At 37.8% G+C, this 10,853-nt stretch overlaps 1 pseudogene; it reads right to left on the bottom strand.

Annotated features, from left to right (window-relative positions):
* Nucleotides 1-1,599: 1,599 nt before the first annotated feature.
* Nucleotides 1,600-10,853, bottom strand: part of LOC110275726 (uncharacterized) — a 42,818-nt pseudogene continuing 33,564 nt past the window's right edge.

The following is a 10,853-nucleotide window of genomic DNA, read 5'->3' as shown; positions in this document are numbered from 1 at the left end:
ATAGTAGAAAATCAACACAGAAAATTGGACAATATGAATAAAATTCTATTCACGCATAAAGGAGTTGCAAACTAGCTAGTGTACTTCACTTGATTAGCATAAGAAAAAACAACATAATGCAGAAAAGTCTAATAAGTTTTAGCAAAAGAGACCATAATAAGTTAACTACTAAGACCACCATTTACACCCAACAATAGCTAAAAATTTTCCATTATATCTCGTGTGAATGCCGCCTTTTCTTCGTCCAAACTCCAAAAGGTTGCCTTCAATTCTGGATTCTGCACAAATTTCTTTGCAATTTGCACGATCTCCATTGTGTTAAAACCAAGACTCTTCAGCGTTCAGCCAAGATTCACTTGCTCATTAACACCAGACATTGCATTGGCTAGTGCCTGCACATGCTTTCCTTGATCCTCAACCGCAGCTTTAAAAGATTCAGCTAAGTTTGATAGGACTGCAGCATCATTGCTTTTTCTAGTTGCAGTGTGATGTCCTTGATTTTTCTCACTTGACGAAGCAAATGAGGTTGAAAAAGTATTGGGTAGTTCGCTCTCGCCAGCTGCTAAGTCCTCCATGTCAACATCGTCTCTGCCTAAACCCAACCCACCAGCTGTGGCCACAGCAAATGTAGAGCCCGGTGTGACATCTTCTTCAGCATCTTTTCCACTACATGCATCAAGACCAGTAGCTCTATCCTTGCCAAAAATGCTCCTAAGACGTTCAAACAAAGGAAATGGCTTACCTAGAGTGTAGAGTGTAACATTGCGACCCTGTACAACATAAAACAAAGTGTACAATTACCTGGGAATTAAAAAGTACTTGCAAGAAGCATGATTAAATGCGTAAAATTACTATCACACATTTCCCCACGCTTCCAATACTTGTTTACTATCCACTTCAACACACATCTTTTCAGAATTCCACCCAAAACCACTACAACCTAACATCTCAGCCACAAACATATACTTTTCTTTCAGGCGCTTGTGTTTGTTTCTGATGTGCTTCACAGTGAGACCACATCCAGGAAACTTCTCATTCATCTTGTCCACTAGTTTTTGAAATGCCCCTGGCTTAAATTGACCGGCATCTGCCCTCTTGCCTTCAACAACCAATTCCTCCATGAACACCACGAATTGTTCAGTTTCTTGTTCAGTCTATTGGCGGGGTGTGGAGGCCATTTGCTGCTAGATAATATTTATGCACAATAACAAATAAAGTAAACCATGGTAGCATAAGTACTATCAAAATTAGAGTTCAGTGGTATTAGAATTATCTTTAATTACTTACAGTAATATGAAACCTACTACCAAAGATAGTGCAGAAAAGTACTACTAGCAAATTATAATTGCAGTACAATTAAAATGATCAGTATCACAATATTAACATACTTCAAAGATTTCAATACTAGTCTAGAATTTTGACATCTCTTGAACAATTAAAACAAACCCTTGCTTAATTATATGTTTAATTAGAATACAAATTATGAATCCGAGTTGGCAAATACATATTGCACGAAGAAAAAACTCAAATGAATTCAAATACAATAATTTATCGTCTAGGACAAATGCAAACATGACAAAACTAGCAAAGATAAAAACTCTACGCGCCATGTTCTCCTCTCCATCTTTCCCACATCTCGGTTGCTAGGTCCTCACGCCATTGAGTCCACTCATGGCTACTTTCCACAACATCAATTGTGTCAGCTTCATCAATTATAGTATCATCTCCTACGGGTATGTGTTCTTGCAAAAGAGTTGCATATTCTTCGGGATCAACATCTATGTTCATACGAATAAAATTTTGTAACAAACAACAAGCAATAATAATGTGGCTTTGAACCCTAATAGGATAGAATGAGGGACTTCATAGAATTGCCGATCTTTTCTTAAGCAACCCAAAGCACCGCTCAATTACATTTCTAGCCGAAGAATGCTTCTTATTAAATAACTCTAGACGATTTTATGGTGCCCGATGACCTTGAACCCACTCATTCACATGATACCGAACATTTTTATAAGGAGATAAAAATCCTCTCCTATTGGTATAGCCAGCATCCACTAAGTAATAACACCCTAAAATGGAAGGATGGAAAAATATAAGAAATAATCTTTAATTCTCATAAACAATAGTTATTATTCTTTTGAAAAGATTAATTTAGACATACTGATAAATGATATTTTGTATGTCGATATAGAATTAAATAGTGAATACAATCGTGAGTATAGTCTAATCGACACTCAAATCTTGCATCAAGCAATTCTACAATCTACAATCGAGAGTATTAATCTCCTGAGTCATCCTCCCTTGGAATTACTATAGAACGCATGTTATTGATTAGGAAGCTTTTGTTGTGGTTTTTGAAGATTGATGTACTAGTTCAAGCTAGCAAAAGTGGATAACAAACAATCAATGTTAAAGGACTTGGCCAAGGATTAACATTGGAAGCTCTATCACTATAGTTTCCTTCAATGATGATAATAATTAAGTCTTGCTTCACTTAGTTGACCTCTAATTATAGAGGAGATTCAAGTGAAAGTGACTAGCTTGAGTCACAAGTCCTAGCTTCACCCTAAGGGAATCTAGCTTTAGTACACTCCAAGCCAATTGGCAATTTTTAATTCTCAATCAACAATTGACATCCACTATTCAAGTTTTTCTAATGGTTCAAACCCTAGGCCAAGTGAAAGACTTCTACTCCATAACTAGTGTTGGCATTTTATCAAATATTTGGTGAGCATTCATAAGAGGCATTATGAAATTGAAATGAAGAATTGAATTTAAGAGATCTAAATCACACAATCATCAACAATTGAATAATTACAAGTAATGGATATGCAAGTACCTCAAGTCACTAGTTCAAAATCCAAGTAACAAAGTCAAAGCTAGATCCAAAGTGAGAGGATCAAAGAACACAAATTGAGAATAGGAGAAGAGTAGATATACTAATTGCATCAAAATAAAAGTTTATTACAATGGATCTCACCAAGAGAATCAAAGGAGAATTGCAATGGAGAATGAAATCCTAGAGAGATGTTGGAGGTTCTCTCTCTATCCAAAAAACAGTGAATCCCCTAAACCCTTCAATCCTTGACCTTCTTAAGCTTTTTTCCGCCAAAACTCTTCCCCAAAACAGGATTTCTAACTACCTCCATGCGCTGGTCACGTGCCTCTTAAAACATCACGTGTGGCAGTCGGCGTGTACGTGCACAGCACGCGTACGCGTCCCTGGGGCATTTGCAATCCGCGCGCAGGCAGAGTGTGCACGGGGGCTGATAAACCCCATTTTTAGGGTTTATCTTGTATTGATTTTTGGAGATTTTATCACCTTTTACCCACATTTATTCAATGAAATAGTATGATTTTGTAACTTCTCCTTTAATTGTGCTTAAGAGTGAAAACATACTTTTTAGGTCTTAAAATAGCTAAATTTAATTCACCTTGATTCTATTAGATGCCTTGATATGTTTGTTAAGTGATTTTAGATTTAGGAGGTAAAGATTGGATCAAGGGAATGAAGGAAAAGCATGTAAAAATGGAGAACTCATGAAGAAATGTAGGAATCGCAAAAGCTGTCAAGCTGACCTCTTTGCACTTAATCGACCATAACTTGAGCTACAGAGGTCCAAATGATGCGGTTTCAGTTGGGTTGGAAAGATAATATCTGGGGCTTCAAAATGATATAAGATTTTCCATAGTTGCATAGCGCATAGGGGTGCACACGCGCACGGTACGTGGATGCGCCAATGGTGGCACAAGATCCACTTAATGCAACTCATGGCCAGCGATTTTAGAAGCCTTGTGGGCCCAATCCAACTCATTTCTAATGCTATTTAAGCCAAGGATTGAAGAGGGATGAACATGTTAGTTACCATTAGTTTAGTTTAGTTTAGTTTTGGAGGAAAAGTTAGTTTTAGAGAGAGAAGCTCTCACTTCTCTCTTCTCTCTAGGATTAGGTTTAGTTTTTAGATCTAGGTTTTTCATTCATCTTCTTCAACTTCTTCTTCTCAATTCTTTGTTGTTGCAATCATCATTCTTCTATTCTTTTGTTGTAATTTCCTTTATCTTGTTCTTATACTTTGTTGTAGATCTACTGTTGTTCCTTCCATTTTCTTTTAATTCAATTTGAGGTAATTCATAATAAGTGTGTTTCTTTTGATTGTTGTTGTTAATTCCTTGCAATTACTTGTTGTTAGATTTCATTCTTATTGATTGATTCACTATGCTTTATTTGTTTGCCTTCCAAGTGTTTGATAAAATGCTTGGTTGGATTTTAGAGTAGAATTTTGTGCTCTTGGCTTGGAAAGGTAACTTAGGACTTCTTGAGTTGCTAATGTCCAAGTGATTGATGATTGGGATCCACTGACTCTAGTTCTCACTAATTGAATTAATGGAGAGTTAGGACTTATGGACTAGGATTGATATAGTTCATTTGACTTTCTTTTACTAGTTAGAGGATGACTTAATGGGTTTAATCCTTGCCAATTCTCATATTGTGGTTAGTGATGATTTAATGGGATTAATCCTTGCCAATTCTCATATTGTGGTTAGTGATTAGGATAGAGATCCTTGACCACCAAACCTTGCCAAGACCTTTTAGCTATTAGTTTACTTTTTTTGCCATTTATCTTTCATGTTTCTTATCAAAACCCCAAAAATAACTCATAACCAATAACAAGACACTTTATTGTAATTCCTAGGGAGAATGACCTGAAGTTCCAATACTTCGGTTTATAAATTTAGGGGTTTGTACTCATGACAAACAAATTTTTGTATGAGAGGATTATTGTTGGTTTAGAGACTATACTTTACAACGAGACTTCATTGGTGAAATTCTAAACCGTCAAAAATCCAATAATCAAAATGGCGCCATTGCTGGGGAATTGCAATGGTGTTATGTTATTGGTTATTGTACATATGTGAATATTGTGAATATATTGCCTTTTGCTTTATTTGCTAGTTGTAGAATTTTGTTTCTCTTGATTTCTATTAGCTTTTGAATTTTATTTTCTCTTTTCATTATGAATTCTCACTTTGGCTATGAGCTTGGTTACAATTATGTTGTAGAAAATGGGAGCTATAATGAAGATGTGTATCGAGGATGGGACAACCAAAGGTGGGAGGAGCCATATGCATATGATCAATCTTCATGGCAACAACCTCCACCAATGCACTATGAAGAAGAGCCATTCTATGATGCATGTCCATCCAATGGGTATGGTGAATCCACTTGAGACTTTAATGAACCACCACCATATGCCTATGAGCCATATCCTCAACATAACCCTCAACCATACTCACAAGCCCCTTCTTACCAACCACCTTCATATGACCCTAATCCATATCCACCATACCAACCACCTTTTGAGCCATGTGAGCCATATATTGAACCACCACCATTCCAACCTCAATACTTCCAAGAGCCACACTCTCCATATTATGACCAAGATGAACCACCTCCAATGTGTGAAACCTTTCAACCACAAGATGAATTCTACCTTCCACCACAACCCTCCATGGAAGAATATCCATATCCATCTTTCAAGGAAGCAATGGATCGACTTCAAGCAGCCGTCCATGAAAAGTTAGATGCATGGGACTCATACCATATGTCCAAGGATGATTGTGGAGGAGCAATCGAAGAGGGAAGCATGAAGGGGATTGTAGAATCTCAACTTGAGAACAATAGATTGGAGTGTGTTGAGCAACAAATGGAGCAAATGGAGTACATAGAACCACCATGTCATTTCTATGATGAACCACCTTCCTATTATGAACTCTTCTCCCAAAATGATGAACCCTTCCACCCACCCCAATCTCTAATGGATGAAACCCTTGGTGTTCTTGTTCAAGGGCAAGAAGAGATGAAAAGGGATGTGCAAAATTTCATGGCCGCCTTGGATGCGGTAACAAATCAATTAGCCTCCCAATGCTTGAACACTCAAGGAACTCCCATGGCTACATATGGAGAATCGAATGAAGAACATAGCATGAAGGAGAGATTGGAAACTCCAGTGGGAAATGAGGGAAGTTACTTTGTGTTGGAACAATTGGAAGAAGCTAGGATTATCGGAGAAAAGGAAGAAATGGTTGAAGACTTAGGAGATGCGGAACCTCCATGGGAACCTAGAGTTGAAGAAGACCCCTCCAAGAAGAGTGAAATTGATGTTGCGGAGGGATGTGCACAACCTCCAAGGCATATTCCATATGAAGACTTGGATGGGATAGAACAAGAATTGAGTTTCCATGGCAATAAAGAGCAAGCATCAAGTCCTAGTGGTGGAGAATCCTTTGAACTTGAAGAACCTTCTCCCGGTGCATTGGAAAATATTGTGGAGGTAAACTTTTTTCACCCTCCCAATTATAGTTTGATTAAGGGAAAAGGCTTAGATAGTATTGATGAACAAAGGATTGAATTAGAGAAATCTTGTGAAAAGGTGGAAGTCCAAAAAAATAGAAGGACGGAAGTTGGATATGCTTTGTCAAGATCTTTGGAAGCTTCTTTACGTAGGTTGCCATCTACTCCTATATTTGAGTGGGTAAAACTCATTTCTATTAGCTTTATTGTCCTACTCGAATATGGCTTGCTTGAAACGGATGGTCAACTTAGAGCATTTTGTGGGATGAAGCGTAAAAAAGGATGTTTCGTGGTTGGCGTTGCAAATCAAGGCTCATCATGGTTGATACTTCAAAGATTAGATGCAAAGGTTGGACTAATACTCAACTAGAGGGGTCTAGGAGGATTGTTGGGCACTTCTTTGAGAATTCATCTTGCTTGCCACCCGGAAAGATTAGTAATGATTAACTTCGAGACGGGTGTGAAAATAAGGTGTGGAATCCCGAATTACAAGAAGAGGATCGACTTTGGGAGCCCCAAGCTTGTGAAGAACTCCATCAAGACTTGGTGCAACTTATGAGAAATCTTGGGGCACAATGGAGAACCAAGCATTGGTGGATGTTCCAAGACGAGTTTAAGCACAAGCCACCTTGATGAGGAGCTCCCCATAAGTCCAACTTAAGGACAATAAATAAAAGTGCTAGGTGGGAGACACCCCACCATGGTAAACTCTTTCCATTCTCTTGTATATATACTTAATAAGTGATTTGAGTTGCCATTATAGGTAGTTATTCTTCTTTTCTACACTCTTATACATTTTGTTGTGATTGATAGGTTGTTGTAGTGTATTTTGATTAGTCTAGATTGTTGTTAAAGTAGGTTACTTGAAGTACAAGTTTTGTTTTTTTTGAAAATTTTTTTGAAAACTTGAAGATTTTTGTTAAAATTGCATTTTAGTTGCTTTAGAATGTTTATAGGTTAGGAGAGTGTTAAATTGTGTTCTTATGCTTCTAATAAAAAAAAGAAAAAAGAAAAAAGAAAAAAAGGGCATCGTCGCGCTAGCACGCTGTGCGCGCGCGTGCGCGGATTGCACTTCCGCAACTTCTAGTACAACAACCTGAGAGTTGTGCGAGCTTTATGCTGGCATTGTGCTGGGAGCACAATCTCATCCGCGCGTAAGCGCGCAGTGCGCGCATGCGCGGATTGTCCCTGCTGCATCCGCGCGTGAGCGCGCGCGCGCAGATTTGCATCATGTTCTTCTCCTTTCTCTTTTCTTCTTCTTTCTTCTTTTCTTCTTCTTTCTTTCTACCATTCTTATAATAATAAATAAATAAATAAAATACAAAAAAAATTTTCTTCCATTTTCTTTTCTTGCACTTGCTTGTTTTCTTTCATTGTATTTTAATTTTATTTTTATAGCTTCTCCTTATTTTCTTTTCTAAGTTTCTTATTCTAATAATGGTGTTGCATCTTTCTACTCAATTGTTGAGAATTTCTTGCATTATTTTGGTGCTACTTGACTTGTTTGATATTGAAAGGTAGTATTGATATGCCTTAGCTTATATTGTTTTCTCACTCATATGCTTAGCTACCATGTAGTGAGACCCTTACTCTTAGTTGGCATTAGCCCCTCGCCTACGTTCTATTTGTTTTGATATCCTTATTGTAGGTTTAATTGTCATTCTTCTTCCCTCCCCTTTTAGGTTGGTCACCAAGAAGGGAGAAAAGGAAAAGTTTCTAAATGGGACAACAAACAAGTCATTCGCACAATCTTTTGAAAAAGCTCATCAATTGTAGCAACCCGTCCAGCTTGCTCTTCTTTGCATGCACCGAGGATGGTGCAATCTTCAAGTGTGGGGAGGTCGTCCGACCGATCTCCGTGGGTAACAATTTCCTTTCAACACCAATGTTAGCTAGTTGTTGCATTTCATGATAGGTTGCATGTTAGTTAGAATTTGTACATATTCTTACCACTTCTTTCTTATTAGGACTACTTGGTCATGGTGATGATTTCTTTTCCAAGAAATTATTTTTTAGGGCACTCTACCAATTTGAAAAAAAAAATTTTTTGAACTTGCTTGAATGAACTTATTTTGGAACATGGTTTTTGAGCTAAGAACACAAGCTTGTGAGATTTGAGCCTAATGGTGTGGTTACATCTTATAACCACTTATTTTTCCTTCTTGTGTGCATTATTCTCCTCTTATGATTGTAATTTTTGCTTTGTTTGAGTCTATATGTCCGTTATTCTTTGTATTCATGCATTTATATGATTGAGGCCATCATTTCATTAGCTCACTTACGCAAATAGCCTACCTTTTATCTTCCATTGTTAGCCAACTTTGGGCCTACGCTTAACCCACTTATTCTTTAATTTAGCACATTACAAGCCTTAAAGTGAAAAATAATAAATGTCCTTAATTTGGATCTTTGATTAGCTTAGGCTAGTGTGTGTGAGTATCATTCAAGTGTGGGAAACTTGGGACATTGGTTGAGTTAAAGGATGTTTTTGTTTTATATTTCTATATTTGGGAATCGGGTGCATACTCATTGGTGCACGGAATTGTGATCTCTTATAATGGCATTCAACTTGGTGTGCGCATTTACTAACTTAGCACTTTCTTCACAACCTCGAACAACTAACCAGTAAGTGCACTGGGTCGTCCAAGTAATAAACCTTATGTGAGTAAGGGTCGATCCCACAGAGATTGTTGGTATGAAGCAAGCTATGGTCATCTTGTAAATCTCAGTCAGGCGGATAATAAATGGTTATGGAGTTTTCGAATAATAATAATAAATAAACTAAAAATAAAGATAAAAATACTTATGTAAATCATTGGTGGGAATTTCAGACAGGTGTATGAAGATGCTGTGCTCCTTCTGAATCTTTGCTTTCCTACTGCCTTCATCCAATCCTTCTTACTCCTTTCCATGGCAAGCTGTATGTAGGGCATCACCGTTGTCAATGGCTACATCCCATCCTCTCAGTGAAAAAGGTCCAAATGCTCTGTCACGGCACGGCTAATCATCTGTCGGTTCTCAATCATGTCGGAATAGAATCCCTTGATTCTTTTGCGTTTTTCATCACGCCCAACAATCGCGAGTTTGAAGCTCGTCACAGTCATTCAATCCTGGAATCCTACTCGGAATACCAAAGACAAGGTTTAGACTTTCCAGATTCTCATGAATGCCGCCATCAATTCTAGCTTATACCACGAAGATTCTGGTCAAGGAATCCAAGAGATATGCGCCCGGTCTAAGGTAGAACGGAAGTGGTTGTCAGTCACGCGTTCATAGGTAAGAATGATGATGAGTGTCACGGATCATCACATTCGTCATTGTTAAGTGCAACGAATATCTTAGAGCAGGAATAAAATGAATTGAATAGAAAATAGTAGTAATTGCATTAAAACTTGAGGTACAGCAGAGCTCCACACCCTTAATCTATGGTGTGTAGAAACTCCACCGTTGAAAATACATAAGTGATGAAGGTTTAGGCATGGCCGAATGGCCAGCCCCCATAAATGTGATCAATAGCCTCCTAAGATGAATAATAGAATAAAATTGAGACCAGAGATGTAACGTGGTCAAAAGACGACTAATACACTAGTAAAAAGTTCTATTTATACTAGACTAGCTACTAGGGTTTACAGAAGTAAGTAATTGATGCAGAAATCCACTTCCGGAGCCTACTTGGTGTGTGCTTGGGCTGAGCTTGAGCTTTACACGTGCATAGGCTTCTTTTGGAGTTGAACGCCAAGTTGTAACGTGTTTTTGGCGTTCAACTCTGGTTCGTGACGTGTTTCTGGCGTTTGACTCCAGAATGCAACATGAAACTGGCGTTGAGTGCCAGTTTTCTGGAAAGCTCTGGATGTCTACTTTCTAACGCCGTTGAGAGCGCGCCATTTGAAGTTCTGTAGCTCCAGAAAATTCATTTCGAGTGTAGGGAGGTCAGAATCCAACAGTATCAGCAGTTCTTTGTCAGCCTCCTTATCAGATTTTTGCTCAGGTCCCTCAATTTCAGCCAGAAATTACCTGAAATCATAGATAAACACACATGAGTTTGTCCAGAAATGTGAATTTAGCATAAAAAATAATGAAAATATCCCTAAAAGTAGCTAGATTATACTAAAAACTATCTAAAAACAATGCCAAAAAGCGTATAAATTATCCGCTCATCACAACACCAAACTTAAATTGTTGCTTGTCCCCAAGCAACCGAAAATCAATTAGGATAAAAAGAAGAGAATATACTATAAATCCCAGAATATCAATGAATATTAATGCTAATTAGATGAGCGGGACTTGTAGCTTTTTGCTTCTGAACAATTTTGGCATCTCACTTTCTCCTTTGAGTTTAGAATGATTGGAATCTATAGGAACTTAGAATTTCAGATAGTGTTATTGATTCTCCTAGTTAAGTTTGTTGATTCTTGAACACAGCTACTTTTATGAGTCTTGGCCGTGGCCCTAAGCACTTTGTTTTCCAGTATTACCACCGGATACATAAATGCCACAT

This window comes from Arachis duranensis, chromosome 1 (assembly GCF_000817695.3).
Source record: "Arachis duranensis cultivar V14167 chromosome 1, aradu.V14167.gnm2.J7QH, whole genome shotgun sequence".
Classification (NCBI taxonomy): Eukaryota; Viridiplantae; Streptophyta; class Magnoliopsida; order Fabales; family Fabaceae; genus Arachis; species Arachis duranensis.
This window is presented reverse-complemented; position numbering and strand designations above follow the sequence as displayed.